Source organism: Aquarana catesbeiana, linkage group LG01, assembly GCF_042186555.1.
Source record: "Aquarana catesbeiana isolate 2022-GZ linkage group LG01, ASM4218655v1, whole genome shotgun sequence".
Taxonomy (NCBI): domain Eukaryota; kingdom Metazoa; phylum Chordata; class Amphibia; order Anura; family Ranidae; genus Aquarana; species Aquarana catesbeiana.
Window position 1 is genome coordinate 21,484,958 of NC_133324.1, and position 22,485 is coordinate 21,507,442.

The 22,485-nt window shown below is 42.5% G+C and overlaps 1 protein-coding gene across 1 annotated transcript in view; it reads right to left on the reverse strand.

Moving 5' to 3' along the window:
- Positions 1-22,485, reverse strand: part of DCTN1 (dynactin subunit 1) — a gene marked incomplete in the record, with an annotated part of 191,365 nt that overhangs the window by 168,516 nt on the left and 364 nt on the right.

Genomic DNA, 22,485 nt, shown 5'->3' on the forward strand with positions numbered 1-22,485 from the left:
GGGGGGGGAGAGAGAGAGAGAGAGAGGGGGGGAGAGAGAGAGGGGGGGAGAGAGAGAGAGGAGAGAGAGAGAGAGAGAGAGGAGAGAGAGAGAGGGGGAGAGAGAGAGAGAGAGGGGAGAGGGAGAGGGAGAGGGAGAGGGAGAGGGAGAGGGAGAGGAGAGGGAGAGGGGAGAGAGAGAGAGAGAGAGAGAGAGAGAGAGAGAGAGAGAGAGAGAGAGAGAGAGAGAGAGGAGAGATTCTTGTCACTGCTGACATCTTTCATGACATGGGGTAGGAGTTTGGGGGGGGGGGGGGGTGGGCAGAGAGGTGCGTGGCATACATATCACCACAGATGCCGGGGTGATAACACCAGTTCTAGGGTCACTATTCAGGCACGATTAACTCTAAAAAGGAATGCTTTTACAGCACCACCTATGGAAGATTTTGGATACTGATGTTTGTTTACAGACCTAAAATGATTTATCTCATTCCCTCTCCCTCCTACGTCTCCCTCCTCCCTCCTCTCTCCCATCCTCCCTCCACCTCACCTCAAAGTCCTCAGCACCCCCATCCTTTCTCCTCCTCTAATTTTCTCTTTCGCCCCTCCGCCTTTCTCTCCGTATTCTTCCTCATTCTTTCTCTCTCGCCTAATTTTCCCTCCTCCTCAGACTCCCTCACCTGTTATCATTGTGTGGCATAGAAAATTGAACTGCCACTATTTTTTTCTCCAGGGTCTCTGGATTTTTAGAAAATATACATTTGGAGGGGTTTAACTAATCTACAGGCCTACACTTCTCTCTCTCCCGCTCTCCCTATTCATCCTCCTCTCTCTCTATATCCATCCTTCCCAATCCTCCTCCTCCCTCCCCTCTCCATCCACCCCTTTCCTCCTTTCACTTTTTCTTTTCACCTCCACCATCTCACTCTCCTCATTTTCCCCTCGTCTGCTATTATTGTGGGACATAAAAAAATAAAAAATTTAAACTATCACCATTTTATTCCCCAGGGTCTTTGCTTTCAGCAAATATACATTTGGGAGTTTAAAGTGGATGTAAACCCAATGTCATCCTTTCTAAACTACTGCCATAGGGGTTATCTGTAAGGATATATATGTCTCCTGCATGTATCTTTACCTGTCAAATGTCTCCCCTCTGTCTGTTATGAGACCCGAAAAACTGCAGATTCTGTGGGCGGGTCTGTTGTCTCGAGCTCGGTGGGTGGAGTCGTGATGTCAATAGACTCTCCGCCCACCTCTACACTCCCCTTGTCAATATTCATGTTCTCCTGTGTATTTCTTACACTGAACTTCTGCTATGATCTCTAACATCCAGTGAAAAGACAGGAAAGTAACCACATGACTTCAGCATGTCAAATCATGGTGAGGTGTGGAACAGCCAATCCTTGCAGAGCTGCTGAAGAAAGGAGTGGGAGGGGATTAAAAATAAGGCATGTCTTAGGCTGTCACTCACAGCAAGGGGGAGGATTTGACAAAGTTTTTCTCTGTTTGTCAAGATTTCTCTCACTGAACAATAAAAGAGGATTGCTCAGAGATGGATTGACTCTTTGTGGCAAGACTGGGCTCAAATGATAGGAAATCTTACACTCTACAGTATATCAAAGAAAAAAAAAAATAATAATAATTTGGGTTTACATCCACTTTAAGAACTCCCAGGGAGCTGAAGAAAAATGTCCCCCCCCCCTTTTTTTCCCCCTTTCTCTCTCTAGAATATATCTATATCTCTCTATACACTCACATATATACACACACACACACATATCACAGTATTACCCCTCACATTTTTGTAAATATTTTATTCTATCTTTTCATGTGACAACACTGAAGAAATGACACTTTTCTACAATGTAAAGTAGTGAGTGTACAGCTTGTATAACAGTGTAAATTTGCTGTCCCCTCAAAATAACTCAACACACAGCCATTAATGTCTAAACCGCTGGCAACAAAAGTGAGTACACCCCTAAGTGAAAATGTCCAAATTGGGCCCAATTAGACATTTTCCCTCCCTGGTGTCATGTGCCTCTCCATTGTCAACCAAAGGAGTTGAGTGCACGTGCTCAGCGTCATATCCAGAGGTTGTCTTTGGGAAATAGATGTATGAGTGCTGCCAGCATTGCTGCAGAGGTTGAAGGGGTGGGGGGTCAGCATGTCAGTGCTCAGACCATACGCCGCACACTGCATCAAATTGGTCTGCATTGCTGTCATCCCAGAAGGAGGCCTCTTCTAAAGATGATGCACAAGAAAGCCCGCAAAGAGTTTGCTGAAGACAAGCAGACTAAGGACATGGATTACTGGAACCATGTCCTGTGGTCTGATGAGACCCAGATAAACGTATTTGGTTCAGATGGTGTCAAATTTACACTGTTATACAAGCTGTACACTCACTACTTTACATTGTAGACAAGTGTCATTTCTTCAGTGTTGTCACATGAAAAGATAGAAGAAAATATTTACAAAAATGTGCGGGGTGTACTCACTTTTGTCATATATATATATATATATATATATATATATATATATATATATATATATATATATATATATACATATACATATATACACACACATACATATACAAATACACTGCATCACACGTTATCTGGGTACCAGGGACATTGTGGGTGTTTCAGTTCATTAGAGATGGCAGGGAGTCCATGTCTGGTAAACATGACCAGAGTATCAGGAGAACACGATGATTGTGTAACAAGAAAAGGAAGCAGAGCCTGGCCACACACACATATAATATGGATACACACAGTATATAGATTTATATTCACAATCTATACAGGCTGAGGCCTGCGTCCCATGGATATAAATGACACGCAGTGCTCAGGACGGCCTCCATACTTGTTACAGAAATGATTTTCTCAGTCATCGGTCTGCCTACTTCCTCGTGAAGCCGGAGGGGAGAGTCTCCCTTCCCAGCGACCGGCCCATTATCTCCACTCATCCCCGCTTCCGTTACCATGGCGACCCTCCCAGGCCTCATTGACTGGATGTTACAATACACACAAAACCCAATTGTGGTGGTAAGTCCTCTGTGAAACCTATATCACCCCAGAGAAACAATCACACCTCTGTTCACCATGACCCCAGGAAACCCTCTTCAGACACGCAGATGTCCCACTACATCCCCGCTTCACCAAAAAAAAAAAAAAAAAGTGTTGCAGCTGCTGACAGGGCATGCTGGGACATGTGGTTCAGAAAATATGAAGGAAGCACTCCTATGGCCACATCTGTGTAAGGAATTGATACAGCAAAAGAAAAAATTGGGCATTAAATAGCCCAGGGTCAGACTTTAGAGGCACAATGGACAGTAGTAGGTATAACAAAAATATTTTATTTATAACAATACATGATACAGAAGAGCAAAAAAGGATAAAGGGTTAAAAGCATACAATACACGCTATACACAATACATGACAAAGATGCATGCATAGTATACATAGTAGTGAGCCCCTATGACGCATTTCGCTGTCTAGCTTCATCAGGAGTCAGGACACACTCGGGGATTGTTGGAGAAAACAGGTCTCACTATCTTGCAAGGGAGTCCATGGAATATAATCTCACCCATTAAGCTTCAGGTATCATCATATAAAGTATCTCAGGTACTTGGGTATTCATAACAAAGAGCTGGTAGCACCTATATTGACAATATTGGCAGGTGGACAGACTCAAAGACAAAAACAGGATGAGAGGAGGTGGGGGGGGGGGGTGTTATGGACTTGGACAATGAGAGCCAGCAGCCTTAATGGTATAAACATATACTTAAAGCCAGCCACATATACATGAATACTCAGCAAAGAGCCCAGACTGCAATCAGCAAAGCAGAAGTCAAATTAGGTCAGGTTCATTAGTCCCTCAGAGCCTTCATAACTAGAAGTCCGTCCAGCATACCCCCCAGAGAACTGCATGTGGTGAATGTGCGGCTCTCTGGGGGGTATGCTGGATGGACTTCTAGTTATGAAGGCTCTGAGGGACTAATGAACCTGACCTAATTTGACTTCTGCTTTGCCGATTGCAGTCTGGGCTCTTTGCTGAGTATTCATGTATATGCTTATACCATTAAGGCTGCTGGCTCTCATTGTCCAAGTCCATACCACCACCCGCCCCCCCCCCCCCCCTTCCCTCCTCTCATCCTGTTTTTGTCTTTTTGGGTCTTTCCACCTGCCAACATAGGTGCTACTTGGCATGCTGAGCTACCGACTCTTTGTTATGAATACCCAAGTACCTGAAATACTTCATATGATGATACCTGAAGCTTAATAGGTGAGATTATCTTGCATGGACTCCCTTGCAAGATAGCGAGACCTGTTTTCTCCGACAATCCCTGAGTGTGTCCTGATGAAGCAAGACAGCGAAACGCACTGACGCACAGGGACTCACTACTATGTATGTTCATCTTTGTCATGTATTGTGTATAGAGTGTATCGTCCACTTTTAACCCTTTATCCTTTTTTGCTCTTGTGTACCACGTATTGTTATAAAGAAAATATCTTTTATACATACTACTGTCCATTGTGCCTCTAAAGTCTGTCCCTGGGCTATTTCATGCCCAATTTTTTTTCCTTTTGCTGGGACATGTGGTTCATCAGAGGCCTAAGGGGCCAGAAGGTTACCAGTGCTGTGTGCACAGAGCTGGTTGGTCTGAAGGTTAGGTAAACACAGCCTGTTACCATAGCAACTGCATCAGCTACCCTGCACAGGCTACATGAGGCAACACGTCTGGTTGCCATTAGCAACAGTCAAACTTTCCTTTCCGCAATTTTTCATCCATCTAAACTGATGTACCAAAAATGTTTTTTGCTTTAAAACTAGAGTAATAAGGCCTCATGCACACAGGTGCAAAAGGAGGTTGCCAAGTGAGGCCTAGTTATTACTGCTCAGTGAATGAGCCTTTTCTCTGATTCTCTCTCTCCCCCTGGTGCAGGAGCTCTGAGCTCGGAATTTCAGAGCTCACTCCTGTGATGGTGGAGGTGAGCAGTAATGACTAGTCCTCACTTAGCAACATCCTGGGAGTATTTTTTAGTCAGGCTTCGGGAGGTATGTAAATGGCCTACCCCTATAGCAAGAGCATTATTCAACTTAAGTCAGAGCGGCACAGTTTGTATGTATCTACAGATGCCCCTTATCTGCATAGGCAGTTTTGTGAGAAAGGTGAACTATCCCTTAAACCACCTCCCTCCTGCCATATCCACTCTCGTTCTGGGATGACGTTGCCCCCAGTGTCACTGCTCTCTTGTGGTGTCCCTAGGGCATGACATGGCCTGGCTGTAGCCAATAACATGTAAACATGCAAGTCCGGTTTATCTCCCCTGTGGCATTTCCTCACAGGGGAGACTGTACAGGTAATCAGTGCCCTGATTATCAGTGCCACCTCATCAGTGCCCCCTCATCAGTGCCATCAATCAGTGCTGCCTTTCAGTGCCATCTCATCAGTACCCAGGGCCATCTTTAATATTGATTGGACCCTGGGCAAAAGTTTTCTTGGGGCGCCCCCCCCTCCCCTCCATTCAATTTCACTCTCCACCTTCTCTGAGACATACAATAAATAGCAACTAGACTTAAAATCAGTTTACTATATCAGATCAGGCAGCAATTGCAATTGGTTGCCAGCGGTTACAGCATATCATTACTGCTTACTGACTGGTTGCTAGATGTTACAGCAAATGATTTCTGCTTTGGTAATTGGTTGCTAGAGATTACTATACAGTATTACCGCTCACTGATTAGTTGCTAGAGGTTACAGCTCATCATCTTCTCACTGCAGGGGGGCATCATATACATATGAATGCCGCCTTTATTTACATATCAATGCCGCCGGACGCAGCTGTTTATTAATCGGTGTTGCCTTTCAGTGCCACATCATCAGTGAGATCAATCCGTGCAAGTGAAAGTAAAAGAAAATCCTACATTTTGGGTTGTCCCTTGAAAAGTAATATAGGAGGGGAAATCTTCCAATGGGGGCACTAGTTATGGTGACCTTGGGGTCCCCAAGGAATGCCCTAATTTGCAGGGATTTCCTCTCACTTCCTGTTTGGCTATGGGACAGGAAGTAAAGGGAAATCTCCGCAATGGGACATAATGGCAAAAAAACAAACACACTGACAGGGGTTATAATCCTTAAGCCTCGTACACACGATCGGATTTTCGGCAGGGAATTGTGTGATGACAGACTGTTTGCCTAAAATCCGACCGTTAGTACGCTCCTTTTGACAATTGTTGTCCAACTTTCCGCCAACAAATGTTGGATGGCAGGCTAGTAAATTTTCGGCAGACAACGTTCTGTTGTCATATTTTCCTATTGTCTGTACACAGGTCCATCACACAAAAGTTGAAAGTACAAACGCGCATTGCTCAGAATCAGTGCTCATCAAAACACAACATTAACAGAAGGTGCCCAAAGGGTGGCGCTCAAGAGCTGAAATTCCTCATAGTACGTCACTACTAGGGGTGCAACGGATCAAAAAACTCATGGTTCGGATCGTTCCTCGGATCAGGAGTCACGGTTCGGATCATTTTCTGAACAAAAAAAAAAAATCTCCCCCACAGGAATATCCACAATCTCCCTATTGGCAGGGTATTGGCAGGGTATTGGCAGGTATATTGGCAGGGTATATTGGCAGGGTATTGAAGAGTATTGTCAGGGCATTGCAGAGTATTGTCAGGGCATTGCAGCGTATTGGCACTGCTGCCATCCGATCTCCCCCCTCCACTGTACAGATCAGTACACAGAGGGGAGAGAGAGGAACCGGCATCATGACATGACGCCGGTTTGTTACAAGTGATCGCTCCGTTATTCGACGTGCTAAACAGCCACCAGGTGTACCAAGATGGCCGCCGCTCCGGAGCTAGGCCAAAGCCGTGGCCTTTCCTATGGCCGAGGCCACAGAGGTGTCCCGTACGGATCAACCTCCGTGGTTCGGATCAACCTCCGCGGATCGGATCACGGATCGATGACGATCCGTTGCACCCCTAGTCACTACGTTCGTGTTTGTTGGCCGACAATTGTGTGCCGTTTGTATGCATGAGAAGTTCCCGGCACACGCTCTTCGGACAAAAGTCTGATGCTCTGTTGGCCAACAATCCGATCGTGTGTACGAGGCTTTACTTGCTTTATGAAATGAAAAATGAAAAAGTTTTGCCTATAGCTATACTTTGTTTATTTCTAGTCACTAGAATGCATTTACAGTTTTCAGTCATCTTTCCTAGCAGAAAGATTCAGCATATATAAGTATTTTTATCACACTCATGTGTGAGCTCCAAATTTTATTACTATTAATTTTATTTTACCAACAGATCTCCTTTCCTTCCCTAAACACTAAAGCATTAGATTGTGATGCATTAAGGCACACATTACCATATGAACAGCCTGCCAATACAGCACAACCAATGCACCCGGGAGCAAATTCCAAAATATGCACATTTAGCAACTCGAATAAAAGGTGATTCAGCGATCCCGGGAAAGAGCATCATCAGGACAGAGCATCATCAGGACAGAGCATCATCAGGACGCAGCGTCATCAGAACAGAGGTAAAGATACGGTTCGGACCCAGTGAACCCAGGACATCTGCCATCTGATGGTGCCTACATAATTCTGGGGTCAACACCACACTTGGCAGAGCCGGACGCAGGGAATCAATTGTCTGTTTTAGCTGTCTGTAGAGGTGGTAATTCTGACCATTACTGTAAAAGGGGAGGGGGGATTCTTCCCAATAAACACCAATGTAAGAGGCATTTTACCCACTGACCAACAACTAATTGGTTTTAGTAGGGGGTTCCCAGAGACCTGAATTATTTCAAGGGTTCCTCTGGAGGAAAAAGGTGGAGACATGCTTGGTTACAGGAAGGGTAATAACAGTGGGGGCAATGCAGGGGCTAGAACATTTGATAGGAATTACAAATCAAAAGTCAGAGTATAAAAACAGAACATAGGTAAGCATCTGGAACCTGTATAGAAGTAATGTTGGTGGGCCCTATAGGGGACAATAACTAGTGTAGCACCTCCTAGTTAGGGACTAGGCTATAAAGTAAGTTTAGTTATTTTTGTGCTTCTCTAAATCAGAGGAGCTGCTGCTGCTAATTTTGGACTGATCAGGGTCCCACAGGATGCACAATTAATTGCTTCTCCCCGATTTCTGGAAAGATCCAGAACATAGTAGTGGAGCAGGCAGCTTGAATATTTATGAGGTCCCAGCCAATCCCTGAGGGGGTGTGCTTAGGAGGTGGATGGAGAGAACATAAAAAGTCTGGGGCTGCACCAGTCAAGGTCCTTGTCCAGGAGAAGCACCCAGTCTACGGGGCTTCTGCCCTCCCAGGCAACCCTGCATGGAGTCCAGCATGGTCCCCAGCTACCTTCAGAGAGACTGCAAGCTAGAGAAGGTGGGATTTTACCTAGAATCCAGTTTGGAGAGTCTACTGTCTTCCTGGTTTAGAGAGGCACCCAAGGACTTGTGAGTACAGACCTGACAGCAAGATCTGGGTGAATAAGATTTGCTATTCCCTGTTGCATAGAGACTGAGGTTCGCCTTGCCTGGGACATTGCTTTGGTGTCCCGGTGCTGTCCATTCCCAAGAGCTGTTGCTAAGGGACTTTTCAAGGAGGATTAGCTGCTAAAAGAGGGTGTCCTCCTACGACTGTTCAACATTCTAGAGTGTCCCTATCCCCCCCCCTCTCCAGCTTAGAATTTTGGAAAGTGCTCAGTGGATACCTACATCCTATATGTATCTCGAGGTTTCATTTTACAAGAAGACCTCAATAAAATGGCATGCATTAAAAAGGGGATATACTCCAGAGATAAAAACTATAATCCTGCCATTTTACAACTCTGGTTAGGCCACATCTGGAGTATTCCTTCCAGTTCTGGTCACCATTCCTCAGGAAGGATGTGCTGGAACTGGAGAGAGTCCAGAAGGACAACAAAGCTATTTTGTGGCAAAAGAAAACCCGCCCAAGCTCTAAAGCTATTTAGTGGGCTGGAGGACCTCAACTACAAACATTAAACGCCTGAAGAAGAGACGCTTGAGAGAAGCAATGATCACAATATACAAATATATTAAAAGGGGATTCTAGCATGGGGAGGAAACTATTCAGTCTCAGGTCGCTTAACAAGACAGGTGGGTAAGGGGTTCTTTACTGTCTAAGTGGTAAGGATGTGGAACTACCTTCCACAGTTGGTGGTGTCTGCAGGGAGGATCGAAAAAAAAAAAAAAACCCAAAACAAAAAAAAAAAAAAAAAACACTATTATGCCCTGTACACACGATCGGATTTTCTGACAACAAATGTTGGATGTGAGCTTGTTGTCGGAAAATCCGACCATGTGTAGGCTCCATTGGACATTTGTTGTCGGAATTTCCGCCAACAAATGTTTGAGAGCTGGTTCTCAAATTTTCCAACAACAAAACTTGTCCGAAATTCCGAGCGTGTACACAATTCCGACGCACAAAATTCCACACATGCTCAGAATCAAGCAGAAGAGCCGCACTGGCTATTGAACTTCATTTTTCCCGGCGCGTCATACGTCTTGTAAGTCACCGTGTTCTTGATGTTCGGAATTTCCGACAACATTTGTGTGACAGTGTGTATGCAAGACAAGTTTGAGCCAACATCTTTCGGAAATAAATCAACGTTTTGTTGTCGGAAAATCCTATTGTGTGTACGGGGCATTAGATGGGTATCTTAGAGACCGCAATATACAGGGGTATGGGAAATGGTATTACTATACACACACACACCCCCACACAGGTTGAATTAGATGGACTGGTGTCTTTATTCTACCTTCCCAACTATGTCATTTTTAAATCTTTAGAAGACAAAAAAAAAAAAAAAAAACACCTAAAAAAGGGAAACAGAAAGACATCTTTAGAAGTTGCAGGAATGCTGGCATTGCACTTATAAAAGGTGTTTTTTTTTTTTAAAAAAACAAAAAAGACAAGTGAAAATTCTGTAAGATAATATCTGACAAGGTCTCTGGATGGATCCGGAGCCACAGCAAGTTACTGTGTATCTACTCACCAATGCCGGGTATTAGGGGAACTTTAGAGACCTAAATGGTTTTGCTACTTTCAAGGACTCAAGTCAGTACATTGAAAAAAAAAAAAAAAAAAAAAAAAGTATCCTGTTGCTTGGGGACATCTTTTGCATTGATGCAATTGTTGCCATTTCTGAAAAGTAAGCAAGCTGACATTTCTTTATTGTTTTATTAGACGTGTTGTATGTTGCAATAGTTTTCTGTGAAGGGTTTAAAACACTGAAAAGACAAAAAAATAAAAAAAATAAATACTTAACCCAATCCTTAGCGCCCTTTTTTTTATGTGCCTACCGCTCTCTGAAAAGTGATTTGTGGGGGATTAAATGTCAGAGGCATTTAGGGGACGTTTTTGCCACCTCCTAAATTTTTTTTTTTTAAATTATAAATCCAAGGAGGCTGCCGATTAAAGGATTTGGCTCATGGCTGCAGCATGCTCCTATTGGCCTCAGTAGGCAGCACAGGTCTTGATGCATGTCAACATATATACTCAATGTGCCGCGCTAAAAAATTTTTGCAATATACTAAAACACTAAAAAAATTATACTATAAAATAAATAAGATAAGTAAATTATAATTTTCTTAATTATCTTATTATTTGTTTATTTTATAGTATAATTTCTTAGTGTTTTAGTATATTGCAAAAATTTCTTAGCGCCACACATTGGGTTCACATTGTCACATTTTGAGAAAGTGGTGAGTGCTGGCAGCCATTTTATAGTATTTTTGTATAGTATTTTTTTTTTCTTTGGGGTTTTTGAATTCTTTTTGTTCTTTTGAGTTTTTACGTTTTGGCAGCTCACAAGGTTTATATACATATTGATGTGTGTCAAGCTCTGCAAGCTGAGTTAAAGTGATTGAGAGCGGTAGTCACTGTCGTCCATATAAAAGAGCGCTAGGGGTTAAGTTTTTTTTTTCCAGTGTTTAAACCCTTCACAGAAAACTATTGCAATATACAACCAGTCTTGTTTTTTTTTCCCTATAAAAATAACAAACATGTTATACTTACCTGCTCTTCTCAGTGGATTTGCCCAGATCCTCCTCTTCTCGGGTCCCTCTTCGGCTCTCCTGGCCCCTCCCTCCTGTTCAGTGCCCCCCACAGCAAGCAGCTTAATATGGGGGCACCCGAGCCGAGTCACACCTCCCTGTGTCCACTCAGACACAGAGCCCCGACCTGCCCACGCCACCCTCTCTCCCCTGATTGGCTAGCTGATTTTGATTGACAGCAGCGGTGGGGCCCCGCTGCTGTGTCTCAGCCAATCAGGAGGGAGAATCTCGGATGGCTGAGACACTCGTGGACATCGCTGGACAGAGAGGGATAGAGAGGGACCTCAGGTAAGTGTTAGGGGGGCTGCTGCACACAGAAGGCTTTTTATCTTAATGCATAAAGATAAAACAAAAAACAAAAAAACAAAAAAAAAACCTTCTGCCTTTACAACCCCTTTAAGACTGCAGCAGCTAGCTGTACAGTTATAAATAAGGTGGGAGACTAGCATGCAGTAAAACAATGACTCAGTTTCCTGTTTTTACTGCCCCAAATGGTTGTGTGAAAGAGCCCGTAAAGTCCAACTCTGGGCATAAAAGAAAAAGAAAAAAAAAGAGAAAAAAAAAAAATAAAAAAAAACTGATCCCCCACCATTCTTTTTAATTACAATATATTAATGCAGAAAGTGGTGCTGATGAAATTGCGCCAGCACCACTCTCTGTATCATCAGAGGACCATGCAGATAGCCCCTAATATGTGGCGTTGTTTCTAGATTGTAAGCTCTAACGAGCAGGGACCTCTGATTCCTCCTATATTGTAAGTGTACTGTCTGCCCTTGTGTTGTAAAGCGCTGTGTAAACTGTTGGCGCTATATAAACCCTATATAATAATATTAATAATTGTAAGGGCCCATGGACACAATCAGTAGTAGGCCAATTCTACAAGACACTTCCATCTTCATCCAGTTTCTAGCTAGTTTTACATCAATACCTCGAGGCCAAGGCAACTCGTCTCCATTATTGTTTTGCACCTCTTTGATATAGGACTGTACTAACAAATGTAATATTCAGCAATAGGTTTGCTTATGAACGGTTTTTATTACTTTTTAGCCAGTTTGCTTTTAACAGATGGGAGTCCTACAGATTAACCGCAAGGTCTTGTATGCCAGTGGTTGTAATGAGACTCTACAGCACATCCCAAGACTTGCCATCACTTGGTCTCGGAGAATTTCTCACAGTACTTTATATCTATCATACTTGAAGGAGATACCCAGGAGGTCTAACAGGACCGGGCCCTCCTCTAATAACCCAAATGACCTCATTATGGAGATGGAGATGGTAGAAGTCACTGGTGATAAAAGACTGTAAAGTGAAGTGGAAATGATGACAGCAAACATGGATTCCCTCGAGGACACTGGTTACTTGGCTTTCGTTTGATTATTTCCACATTCATTTATGAGATACCAAAGACGGTCCCCACACTACAGGAGGTTTGTGCTATGAATATATTCACATTGATTAAATACAACCACCAGCTTACGGTAGATGCCTCCAAATACACTGGACAAGATTATTTATGGATTCAGAAATCTAAGGAGGAATTAAAAATGGGTTACAAATATTCACATGATGGAAAAAAATAAAAAAAATAAATAAATCGATACTACATGTAAGGAATGGTAAAGAAGGATCACCAACGTGCACTCGCATGCAAAATTAGGGATTATGCTGCTCGCCCTAGTAATATACAAGGATTGATCTCTCAAGAGCTTTTGCACAGAAATTGTCTAACAATTCGACAAAATAACAAAAAATGTATAATTGTTATTGATTCAAATGGTTAAAAAAACAAAAAACAAAATACGATGCTTAAAATATGAGTTCTGGTATATATGACCCCAATAGTACATTACTGATGTTCATAAACTATGGCAGGTATCCATCTTGTTTATATACAGGAATTTCCAATTAATTGTCCTCCCCCAAAAAAAAAAAAAAAAAAAAAAAAAACCCAATGCATTTCATTGGAATTGGAACATCTTAAAAAAATGGGGTAACTATGCATAAACCAGAGCGATTAAAATTCAGGAGGTATTCCCTGGTCGACATGACCGCGTGGGCCAACAAGAGGGGGCCACGCAAGAATGTGCGTCAGAGCAAATGCGACCTTGTACCTTTATATAATGATGTAATAATTGCAAGCAACGTCTCTCATTCACAAAAAGACTCCCAAAAAGTTTTATGTCACAATTTTACTCATACAATGTATTATTCAGAGGAAATTTGTCTAGATTGATTTATTTTAATTGTCATCATTTCAAAATTTAAAAAGGAATTTTATGAGATACAAAACCTAATCAGGCATAAAAATTATGTAAAAATAGTGCATAAAATATCCCATTTGTAAAACTATGTTTCTGGTTACAATAAGCTAATAAGATTTCTGTTCATCCTCTGTCATGGAATATAATAAAAATAAATTTAGATAGAGATTAGAGATAGGAGATAGAGATCTCAATTGGTTATCAATGGTCCAATTTATTATTCTATATTGATTTAATGATTTGTATATTACTTTTTTGTTTTTTTATTTGGGCTTTTAGAATATTTAGGCTAACTTTCACACTGAGGCGGGCGCTGGTGGTAAAGTTGCGGTATATTTAGCACCGCTTTACCGTCATTTTAGCGGTGCTATTCGGCTGCTAGCGGGGTGGTTTTAACCCCCGCTAGCGGCCGAAAAAGGGTTAAAAACGCCCGCAAAGTGATGCTGCGGCGGCCCTTTGCCGGCGGGTTTGCAGGGCTGCCCCATTGTTTTCAATGGGAAGGGGAGCTTTAGGAGCGGTGAATACAAGGCTCCTACAGCGCTCCAAAGAAACGGCTTGCAGGACTTTGACCATCCTGCAAGCGCACCGCTCCAGTGTGAAAGCCCTTGGGGCTTTCACATTGGAGTGAATTGAGCGGCTCTTTCAGGGCGCTATTTTTAGCACTTTAGCGCCTGCAAAGCGCCTCAGTGTTAAAAATCCATCCATTGACATTAATATATTGATAGTCATATCTACATGTATGAACGATGATTCCTGACAGACATATGAGAGTGTTTATTTTTAGACATATCATTTTTAGATCTGTACACAACAATGTTTATAAATTAAATTTCTAAATGATTATTTGTAAAGGTTCTTTATGAAACAGTCTATGCTATTATGTTGATTCATTTTCATTTTTTTTATTTTTCCACACTTTTTTTTTTTTTTCCCCGGGTGATTTAAACTTTTTGTTTATGAATTGGTTGTTGTATGTACTACTTGACAACATCTAAATGGATGCACATGATAGCGTTCTATCAATTAGGTGACCAATTGGTCGTTGTCAACCCCCTAATGCCGCGTACACACGATCGCACATTCCGAAACAAAATCCATCAGATTTTTTCCAATGTTGGCTCAAACTTGTCTTGCATACACGCGGTCACGCAAAGTTGGTCGGAAATTCCGAACGTCGAGAACGCGGTGACGGTACAACACGTATGACGAGCTGAGAAAAATGAAGTTCAATAGCCAGTGTGACTCTTCTGCTTGATTCCGGGCATGCGTGGAACTTTGTGCGTCGGATTTGTCTACACACGATCGGAATTTAAAGGATCGGATTTTGTTGTGGGAAAATTTTATAGCATACTCTCAAACTTTGTGTGTCGGAAATTCCGATGGAGCCCACACACGGTCGGAATTTCCGACAACAAGCTCCGATCGCACATATTCCGTCGGAAAGTCCGACCGCGTGTGTGTTTTTATATATATGCAGGGTTTTTTGCTGAAGGTTTACTTCTTCTTTAATCCTAGCTTGAGAATTTTATATATATATATATATATATATATATATATATATATACACATACTCAAGCTAGGATTAAAGGAGAAGTAAACCTTCAGCAAAAATAAAACAAACAAATCCTGCAAGACAAAAGGCATAATTAGCTAGTATGCATAGCATACTAGCCAATTATGTATTACTTACCTCAGATCGAAGCCCCCGTCCACGTCGTCTCCTCCTCCGACATGTTGTCCCAGAGTGACTTCCGGGTATCACGGCTCCGGTGCTGTGATTAGCCGGAGCCACGATGAGGTCACTCCGTGCATGCGCACGGAAATGGCACAGTACAGCTGAAGCAGCGGCATATAGCGCCATTGCTTCAGTTGTCTTAAGTGCGCATGTGCTGCATGATGTCGGCAAATACAGGGATATCTCCTAAACCGTGCAGGTTTAGGAGACATCCTTGTTAGCTACAGGTAAGCCTTAATATAGGCTTACCTGGCTGTAACAAAGTTGTAAACAAGGGTTTACAACCACTTTAAGCACCAGCTATAGGTGTGAAACGCGTCAGTTTTTCCTTGTAGTCCACCTCTGTTGCTGTATGGATTTGTTATTTCTTGAATACATCAATAAAAAAATGAGATTGATTTGGAGTGCGGGCATCCAGCCCTTTTCTTCCTTCATACTCCCAAAAGAAGAGAACATGCCTTCCCGGAACGATATGCAAGCTAGGACTGCCAACTCACAATGTTGATGGACCCTGGGTGAAGCACCACTGTTAGGAGAGAGCACTTCTGAATTTTAATTGCTCTGGTTTATGCGCATTTACCCCATTTTTAAGATGTCCCAGTCCCCCCCCCCCCCCCATGAAGATTGTGATTCCCGTTGGGGTGCTTTTTTTGGCAGGACAATTGGAAATTCCAGTATATAAACAAGATAGATACCTGCCATTGTTTATGAACATCAGTAATGTAATATTGGGGTCATATATAAATACCAGAACTCATTTTAAGCAACGCGTGTTTCTGTTTTTTTAATCTTTTGTATCAATAAAAGTTATACATTTTTCATTATTTTGTAGAATTGTTTGACAATTTCTTATTTTGTGGCCAATCGTGAATTTGTAATTAAAATGTTGTAAATCTATGCAACATACAGGAAATTTGACCTCTTTTCGGCAGTTTCTCCAGTGACTTCTCTTTGGTAGAGAGGCAGGTGAATGACATCAAAATCCCTACCTCGGCCAACCTGAGGAAGCCTTGTATTCATCGAAAAAAGAAAATACAGGCTTCCGTGAAGGGGCTCAGGTGCCAGAGCAAGCAACTGTTTTAGGTACACCAAGGGGAAGTTGCAGGAGCACCAACCAGAAGAGGATGTGGTCTATACAAGAAGTAGCATCCTCTCCTCGGTGTACCTAAAGAGTTGCTTGCTCTGGTACCTGAGCTCCTTCACAGAAACCTTGTAATTTTGAATACAAGGATCTCTCTGATTAGCTAAGGTAGAGATTTTGAGGTCACCCACTGAAGTGAAATCACTGGAGCACCAACCAGAACAGGCCAACATTCCTGTGTGTGGCATAGGCTACAACACTAAAATTATAAATTCACCATCGGTCACTCATGGCCTACAAGTATGGCGTTTAGACTAAGCAACATGTTTCCAAGCTACATGCTGCCTTTGCCCACAGGGGTGCATAGTCTTTTTTTTTTTTTTTTTTTATTCCAAATGTGAACTTCGCTTTTAAACACAGAGAAACCCATGAGATACATTTAAGGTCTCAGGGAACCTCTTCAGCTACATCTACAGCTCATGGTACATTAGCAAGAGCAGGATGTTGAGATTCAAGAAGAATAAGGACTGTAGGGCACCCTTACACCAGTGGTCAATGGGAATGATGTAACTTACAATGTTAGGGGAAAGCATGCTCCATATGTCCCTTATGTTGGCGGTCAGTCGGAAGAATGTCCCATACATTGGTGATCAGTGAAAAGAATGTTCCTTACATTGGTGGTGATCAATGGGAAGAATGTTCCTTACATTGGTGGTGATCAATGGGAAGAATGTTCCTTACATTGGTGGTGATCAATGGGAAGAATGTTCCTTACATTGGTGGTGATCAATGGGAAGAATGTTCCTTACATTGGTGGTGATCAATGGGAAGAATGTTCCTTACATTGGTGGTGATCAATGGGAAGAATGTTCCTTACATTGGTGGTGATCAATGGGAAGAATGTTCCTTACATTGGTGGTGATCAATGGGAAGAATGTTCCTTACATTGGTGATCAGTGGGAAGAATGTTCCTTACATTGGTGATCAGTGGGAAGAATGTTCCTTACATTGGTGATCAGTGAGAAGAATGTTCCTTACATTGGTGATCAGTGGGAAGAATGTCCCTTACATTGGTGATCAGTGAGAAGAATGTCCCTTACATTGGTGATCAGTAGGGGGGAGCCAAGGTTTGGAATTAATATGTAAAAAGTCCAATGGGAGTACTAGATCAAAAAAAAAAAAATTTAAAAAATGGTGTCCAATATATTTAATAATAGTGCTAGTTCACAAAAATACAGAACAGCCAATGCATTTCATGGGTACAAGCATCCCCTGCAACTTCAAGGCTAAAATATTATACAAGCTTGGAAGGACTCCAAATGGCACAACCACCACAAATAACAAACAACTTTATTTGGAAGACGGAACATGGAAAAATACCCAGGAGCAAAATAGCAGCAGCACAGTGCACATCGGCAATTTTATAGTGTCCTTTTGTGAACAAACCAATATTGAAAAAAAAAAACAAAAAAACAAACACAAACCATCAGGGGTGCTAAACCCTTCCCTAAAAAGGAACATACTGCAGGATTCCTTCGCTCTCTTGCCTTGCATATAGAAAATTGGAAAACAAAAAAAATGTAACCACCAATAAATCCAGTCATTGGGGTTTCTATGTGAATGGTGACACAGGAAGAAAGTGGGGAGGAAGTTATAGCTTCAGGAAGTACGTGTCCAGTGACCCTGTGTGGAGTTCTCTGGATTCTAGCTGGAGCTACGTTGCCTTGTTTACTGGATCACAAGTTAGCAACTCAATGGTGGATTTCACTTGTTGCCCACATTTGTGACTATGGCCAAACCACCACCGTTACTGGGAGGGTTTTATAAAAGCACCATGCATGTCACAGACAGGACCAACCATTCCCTGGTGCATTACCCAAAGGTTGGGTCCAGTGCAGTCAACCAATCCGGGAAGCTGTATACATCTAGAAATATAAGTATTACATTACCTCTATTGAATTCTTTAATGCCATGGGCGTGATAGCAACTTTATTAAAATCCTGCAATGCCGCAGGCGTTATAGTACTCCTATTTATTATTATCTGATGCCACAGGTACTATAGTCCCTTTACTAAATCTTACAAGATATGGTGTAATAATGTAATCTTACACCATCTTTGTTATTCCTTCAATGCTACAGGTATTATAGTACCCCCACATTAAATCTTCAAATGCCAGCGCCCCTTTTAAATCTTGCAATGCCACAGGGATTATAGAACCCCCTATTAAATATTGCAACACCATAGGCATTATAGTACCTCTAATACCGTATATACTCGAATATAAGCCGAGTTTTTCAGCACTTTTTTTGTGCTGAAAATGCCCCCCCTCGGCTTATACTCGAGTCAAGCACTTTTCTGCAGCAGAGAATGACATTTTCTGAACTGAATTTGGGGCCACTTGGTGCTAGGAACCCCAAATTTGGTGTGCAAACCCAGTGGAACTAGCACTATAACATATCCAGCTGAGGTTTCTAGCACCAAGTGGTCCCCGAGATACGGGGCCCCAAATTCGGTCAACTGTTTCCATCTGCAGCAATGTAATTTCGGGACCCTTTGGGTCCAGAGACCCCAAATTTTGGCTGCAGCTAAGGGACCATCTAGGAACCCTTAACTACCGAGTTTGAAGTTCTGGGGACCTATGGCTGCAAATGGGCATTGTTGACCCTCTTTTTTCACTTATGCCGCGTACACACGAGCGGACTTTACGGCAGACTTTGCCCGGCGGACTTTGACAGAGTTTATGACGGACTTTCCGAATGAACGGACTTGCCTACACACAATCCACCAAAGTCCGTCGAATTCGTACGTGATGACGTACACCGGACTAAAATAAGGAAGTTCTTAGCCAGTAGCCAATAGCTGCCCTAGCGTGGCTTTTTGTCCGTCGAACTAGCATACAGACGAGCGGACTTTTCGACCGGACTCGAGTCCGTCGGAGAGATTTAAAACATGTTTCAAATCTAAGTCCGTCCAACTTTTGAGAAAACAAAGTCCGCTGGGGCCCACACACGATCGAATTGTCCGTTGAAATCCCATCCGCCGGGCAAAGTCTGCCGTAAAGTCCGCTCGTGTGTACACGGCATTAGAGTAGCTGCGCATTTCTCACCCTAGGCTTATACTCGAGTCAATAAGTTTTCCCAATTTTTTTTGTGGTAAAATTGGGTGCCTCGGTTTATACTCAAATATATACGGTAAATCCCTTGATGCCACAGGAACTTTTCTAAATCAGGCAATAATACAGGTATTACTTTATTTTTTATCCCTAATGCCACAGGTATTATAGTACTCCAATTTTTACCCTGTTTCCCCGAAAATAAGCCCTACCCTGAAAATAAGACCTACAAGGACTTTAACTAGGGCTTATTTGGGGGGTAGGGCTTATATTACAGCCATCACCGTCAATCACGCTAGGTCTTATTTTCAGGGAAACAGGGTAGTACCTCTATTAAATCCTGAAATGCCATAGGCATTATAGTAACTCTAATAAATCTTGCAATGCCAAAAAGGTATAGTACCCCTATTAAATCTCTCGATGCCACAGGTACTTTGGTCCCTTTTTTTTCTGCTAAATCCTGCAATAATACAGTTATTAAAAAATATTTTTTATTTCTACGATGCCAAAGCTCTTACAGTATTTCTATGATATATTCCAATGCCACAAGTATTAGAGTACTTATATTAAATGGTGTCATAAAAACCCTAGTAAATCCACCAATGGCCTAGGTATTACATTACCCCTAATAAATCCTGCAATCCAACAGGTATATTACCCCTAATAATGCAATGCCACAGGTATCATATGAGGGGGGGGGAATAATAATAATGCAATGCCACAGGTATTATACGGGGTAATAATAATGATATTGCAATGCCACAGGTATTATATGGAATAATAATAATAATAATAATAATATTGCAATGCCACAGGTATTATACGGGGTAATATTACTACTACTACTAATAATAAAATGCCACAGGTATTATATGGGGTAATACTAAAAATACTACTAATAAAATGCCATACGTATTATATGGGGTAATAATAATAATGCAATGCCACAGGTATTATATGGGGTGATAATTATAAAATGTCATAGGTATTATAGTCTAGACATTGCGTATTGTCACAAGGTATTAAATCCCTTGATATACTATAGGCATTACACTACTTATCAACTCAAATGCCACAAGTATTAACATTTCCACCATCAAGTTATAGTTATTTTATACTGTATCAAGTAATATTACCCACTTGCCCTACAATGCAACAGGCAATGATGATAATACCACATGTAATAACACCTTTACTATGAAACTTTCTCTGTTTTAGCCGTACTACAGGCATTACCATTATCTATCTTTACAATATCACAGGTATTACAGGATGGCTTGTACTGGATCTCAGTCACCCCACAGCTATTATCAAGCCTTACCATGCCACAGGTAATAACCCGGGTACAGGACACTTACTGCTATTAAACGCTGCAATGCCATGGATCTTATCTCACCATCATATGTTCCATCTGTTATCTCTAGCTGGATACTAATAAATGAACCCCAGACACACTTGTGTTAGTACACCTGTGTCCAACTCCTTACCTGCTATTAACCTCTACATTGCCACAGGCCTTGCAATGTCTAAGTTTTACAGCTGTAATGTCACAGGTATTTCCCCTGCTACGAAGGCCTGGAACATCATATGAATGTACACTACTGTTACTACCTTACCATTGTGTGTTCATGCAATACCACTGCCACACATATATCACATCTTCTAATACCACAGGTCTCAATGCTTGGTCCCACTTCTAATGCCACAGGTCCCAATGCTTGGTCCCACTTCTAATGCCACAGGTCCCAATGCTTGGTCCCACTTCTAATGCCACAGGTCCCAATGCTTGGTCCCACTTCTAATGCCACAGGTCCCAATGCTTGGTCCCACTTCTAATGCCACAGGTCCCAATGCTTGGTCTTACTTCTAATGCCACAGATCTCACTTCTAATGCCACAGGTCTCAATGCTTGGTCTTACTTCTAATGCCACAGGTCTCACTTCTAATGCCACAGGTCACAATGCTTGGTCTTACTTCTAATGCCACAGGTCTCAATGCTTGGTCTTACTTCTAATGCCACAGGTCTAACTTCTAATGCCACAGGTCTCAATGCTTGGTCCCACTTCTAATGCCACAGGTCCCAAGTCTAATGCCACAGGTCTCACTTCTAATGCCACAATTCTCAATGCTTGGTCTTACTTCTAATGCCACAGGTCTTACTTCTAATGCCACAGGTCTCAATGCTTGGTCCCACTTCTAATGCCACAGGTCTCAATGCTTGGTCCCACTTCTAATGCCACAGGTCTCAATGCTTGGTCCCACTTCTAATGCCACAGGTCCCAATGCTTGGTCCCACTTCCATTGCCACAGGTCCCAATGCTTGGTCCCACTTCCATTGCCACAGGTCCCAATGCTTGGTCCCACTTCCATTGCCACAGGTCCCAATGCTTGGTCCCACTTCCATTGCCACAGGTCCCAATGCTTGGTCCCACTTCCATTGCCACAGGTCCCAATGCTTGGTCCCACAGGTCTCAATGCTTGGTCTCCCTTCTAATGCCACAGGTCTCAATGCTTGGTCTTACTTCCATTGCCACTGGTATCCATGCTACTGAGTCATTACATCCCACCCAACTCAGGCTGCTTGTGAATCATTACTATGACAAATCTCTGCAATAATTAAAGAACCGAGCCTCCGCTATTAACCCCTTGCAGTATCCAGGTAACCCCCTAACATCCATAATAACATCCATTGCCACTATTACCTAGCTTCCCACAACGCAGCACCTAATCTCCCAGCATTAACCCTTGCCACACGCGTATCCACAATGCCAAGCCCAGACTTCCGCCAATGACACAAAACCCCCTGGATGTTGTTACCATTATTATTATTATTATTATTCGGGATTTATATAGCGCCAACAGTTTGTGCAGCCACGCCATAGTTTTAACCATTTCAGCCCCGCAGGGTTCCCCCTCGCTCTGTCTGCGATCGATCCCCACGAAGCAGGGCTCATTTCCCACATATGCTGCGTCACCATTAACCCCTGCGTTAACCATTTCTCTGCCGCAAGCCATTTGGCGCCCCCCCCCGTGAAGCAGGTTAAAATCGATACCATCATATAGGTTGTATGCCCACCGCCAAGCTTTTTTGGGATGAAATGCGGCGTCCTGCAGCGCCCTTGTGCGGCCAGGGATCCAAGTATTATTCATTTATATTTCTAGAAGTCCCAAGACGCTGGCTTTTCTCTGATCAGCTCTAGCTCACGCTTCGTCTTACATCAT